Source organism: Mycteria americana, chromosome 12 (genome assembly GCF_035582795.1).
Source record: "Mycteria americana isolate JAX WOST 10 ecotype Jacksonville Zoo and Gardens chromosome 12, USCA_MyAme_1.0, whole genome shotgun sequence".
NCBI classification, from domain to species: Eukaryota; Metazoa; Chordata; class Aves; order Ciconiiformes; family Ciconiidae; genus Mycteria; species Mycteria americana.
In genome coordinates this window covers 18,518,979-18,523,215 of record NC_134376.1, presented here as the reverse complement: position 1 = coordinate 18,523,215, position 4,237 = coordinate 18,518,979, and positions in this window count along the sequence as shown.

The following is a 4,237-nucleotide window of genomic DNA, read 5'->3' as shown; positions in this document are numbered from 1 at the left end:
GGCCGGCCCGACCCACGTGACGAGGGCGGACCTATCCCCGCTGCCGGTGCCGCCCCGTCCCGGCAGCCCTCGCGCGGCGGCGGGAGGGAGGGGCGAGATGGCGGCTGCGGGGCGGCCATGGGCGGCCGGGCCGAGCCTCGGGAGCGCGGCCGATGCTCCGCCGGCGCTAAGGGCGGGCCGCGACCCGGCGGAGCGCGGCGCAGCGGGCGCTGGGGCTCTGTGCCCGGCGCCTCCGTCCTTCGGGGCGCTGTGGGGAGGAGCCGGGAGGGGCGTGGGGGCCGCGGGCCGGCACCCGAGGTCGAGGGGCGGCAGCGGCGGCTGTTTCGGGGCTCTCGGAGCGGCTGCCCGCGTCCCCGTCACCTACAGAGCAGCGCTCGGTGGAGCCTGGTAAAAGTCAATGACGTGAACACTCCTTTCTCCGGGAAGCTGCGTTCATCTTGCCCCTCCTGGGCCCGGGAGCGTTTAAACGAGCTGAGGTTTATTTGGTAGCATTAAATACACCGTAGGGGATGTGCGTAACCATAGAGAAGGGCTGCAGAACGGGGGAGCAGCGGAAGCTGTGAATAGGGCCGCAAGCACTGGGACCCCGGAGCCCTGTGCTGGAAGACCCTGACTGGGGGGTGATCGGCTCCCAGCCAAGCCTGAACTCGTTCGGGACCGGCTGCTCCAGTGGACGCGTGTAAGGCTGCGGGGCTGACGGGATTCAGCCCCGGTACTGAAAGAGCTGGCCGATGCCATCACGGGACCTCTCTCCATTATTTTTCAATGGTCTGGGGAGTCTGGAGAGGTCCCAGTTGACTGGAAGCTGGCAAATGTTGTCCCCGTTTTCAAGCAGGGTAAGAAGGAAGACCCTGGCAATTACAGGCCTGTCAGTCTCACTTCAGTGCCTGGTAACATTATGGAGAAGGTTATTCTGGGGGTTACTGAAAAACACTTGAGAGACCACGCAGTCATGGGCCATAGCCAGCACGGGTTCATGAGGGGAGCGTCCTGCTTAACCAGCTTAATTTCCTTTTATGACAAGGTCAGCCATCTAGTTGACCAAGGGAAGCCAGGAGATGTGGTGGTTTGGGGTTTTAGCAAAGCTTTTGCTACTGTCTCTCCCAGTATCCTGGATAAACCGTCCAGCGCACTGCTAGACAAGTCCATCGTACGTTGGGTGAGCAACTGGCTGATGGGTGGGGCTCAAAGAGTTAATGCAGATGGGGTTACATCAGGCTGGTGACCAGTCACCAGTGGGGTTCCCCAGGGCTCAATTTTAGGGCCAGTGCTCTTTAATGTTTTTATAAATGATCTGGATGCAGGAATCGAATGTACGTTAAGTAAGTTTGCCGACGACACTAAACTAGGAGGAGCTGTGGACTTCCGCGAGGGTAGAGAGGCCTTACAGAGAGCTCTGGATAGGCTAGAGAGCTGGGCAATCACCAAGCGTATAAATTTTAACAAAAGCAAGTGCCGGATTCTCCACCTGGGACGGGGTAATCCTGGTTATACGTACAAACTGGGGGACGGGAGGCTGGAGAGCAGCCCCACAGAAAGAGATCTGGGGGTTTGGTTGATGGCAAGCTGAATATGAGTCAACGGTGTGCCCTGGCAGCCAAAAGGGCCAACTGTGTCCTGGGGTGCATTGAGCACACCATAGCTAGCCAGCTGAGGGAGGTCATTGTCCCACTCTGCGCTGCACTGGTGCGGCCCCACCTCGAGTACTGTGTGCACTTTTGGGTGCCTCAATGCAAGGACATCAGACTATGAGAGTGTGTCCAGAGGAGGGTGACCAAGGTGGCGAAAGGCCTCCAGGGCAACTTAGGAGGAACAGCTCAGGTCCCTTGGTTTGTGGACTCGATGATCATTCTGGGTCCCTTCCAACTTGAGATATTCTATGCTTCTATCTTCACTTAAAGATTTGTGATGTGAGAAGGAAAGGCAGGAGTTGTGGGGCTCGGCAGGGAATAAATGCATGTGGTGCAAAAAGCTTTACCGGAGCCTGTGCAGGTCTGTAATAGGAGCAGGGGAAGAGGCAGCGGCTGGAGCTTTGTGTTCCCAGTGACCGTGCTGGGAGGAAACCCGTGGAGAGGACGGGTAAAAGCCATTTCCCCTCCTACTTATTTCAACCCTCTTCCACTTTCCAACACCCTTTGCACTTGGCTGATGGCACCAGACCTAAATCATCAGCAAACTCCGGTGCTGCTCACCAGAGGAGAGGGCAAAGGCTGGGAAAAGCCCCAGGAGCAGAAGCCACGGGCTGACCGCGGGCCCTGGGGAAAGCGGTCAGAAACCGCAGGGACTGGAATGGCGTTGGCATCCAGTGCTGCTGGGGTGGCAGACCCCGCGTCGTTCTGCTGCCGGGCTGCCACGAGCGCGCGGTGCTGTGGTGTCAGTCTGGCTCCGCCTAAGATCCATCCCAGCCCATCTCGCTGGTGTTTTGGCGAGAAGCACGAGAACCCTCCACGGGGCAGAGGCCAGGTAATCGCTGCTGCCTTTACCTCCTCTAGATCTGACACACAAGTGTTGCATTTAAAACATCCCCTCCAGGCTGGCAGCTGCGCTAGCGGGGCTGTTTTTGACAAGCGCCTTCAGATTCCTGCCTTCAAGGGCTGTAAGAGGAATGAAAGACAGTTTCTACTTTTATTGTTACAGTTTAATACAGTCTTTGATACAGGAGAAGCAGCAGGAGCCAACATGCAAAGCAATTAAAGTCATCCGGGGCTCAAGAAAGATCACCAACAGCTCAACTCGTGTAAGTAACCGCTCTTTCACAACAGCAATGCAGACGCATCTCAGGAGCCCGTTTCCCTACGTGCTGCTGTTCGATCGTGCCCCGCAGTGTGACGAGTTCATCGCAGATACCAAAGCAACGCACAACAGGTAGGAGGAGGGGACTGGTCTTTGATTTTGTCTTTTGAGAGTCAAGTCTGTTATGTGACTAAAGTCTAGTATGCTTTGAAACCGAGAGGCCGCCTCACATCTTGTCTCTGCTGAGAGTCTGCAGAGAAGAGGGATCCTTTGGGAAGAGGCGGTGGCTTTGACAGCAAGTCAGGAGATGAAGCTCAGATGTTTGGCTGCAGTTTACCTGTTTCACAGAGCTGGGACCTCTGTAAGTCTACAGGTCTTTTCAATGCATCTATTAAACAACAAAGGTAACCTTCCTCCCACTCGCTTCACGCCTTGGTCTTCTACCTTGCCAGCGTTTTCTCCGGCAGCCCTGCTGCAGCCAGACTCTGAGTTCAGCCAGAGCTGCGCTGCTCCCCGCTCCCGGTCCCTCTGCCCGCAGGCCGCTGCGGCTGCCCCTGCTCTTACCTATGCACTTGCGGTTTTTGAAGAACGTGAGCGTCCCGTGCCACGTGTCCAAATGCACCCCGATGATGGAGCCTTGGCCAAACCTCGAAGAGAAGTTTGTTTTGTCTCCCTTGTGATGCAGTAGTCCTTAAAACAAAAATACTGGCATTCACTGGAAAGCCTGCGCTCCACAAACGCATCCCAACTCCCGCACTGCCAGCTCCCACTGGTACAGCCTCGCGCAGTGCCTACAAACTCCCTCCGTTGCCTGATCCCTGCCCTCCCACCCCCGAGTGGGCGATGAGAAGGGGGAAGTTGAGGTTTTGCAATACCAGAGCGCAGGCAGCGGCACTGAAACCCCCAATCAGCGACGTGCAACCGGCGGTCCAGGCGCCCTGGAGGTTCATGCACCGGTTCTAAGGGCTCTGCAAAACGCAGGCAAGGCGAGATGCTCCAAGAGCTGCAAGCTGCAGGCAGCCGCTCCGGTTGTGGCTAACAAAGGGACTCACAGGTCTGGGGACCTTTTTGGCCTCGATGCCCTTCAGATCATTTAATTCTCAACCCCTTCGGACAACACTTATGCCTGCTGCTGCCCTTGAGCCATCCTGCCCTCTGCCACCGCCCTGCCTGCGTTACCTGTGTAGGAGAGTCCCCAGCTGTCCTCGTCCTTGCCCAGCAGGCTGCAGAAGGTGTGGCGGTACTTGTCCAGATTCACATCCGACGTCCCAATTCCCACCATCTGGGAGGCAAGGCCAGGAAGAAGAACACAAGCTTAGCATCTTTTCAAGCAACAAAACACAACCGAGACCCCACCTCCGCCTCTCCCCTCCTTTTCTGGGCACTGTCCAAAAAAGCACCCAGAGGTTTTGGTGAAGCCAAGTCAGAGGTTTCAGGACAGAGCTGAAGGCTCCCAGCTCCAATTTCCTTTCTAAGTGAGAAGGCCCAGCTAAACTGCTGGAGA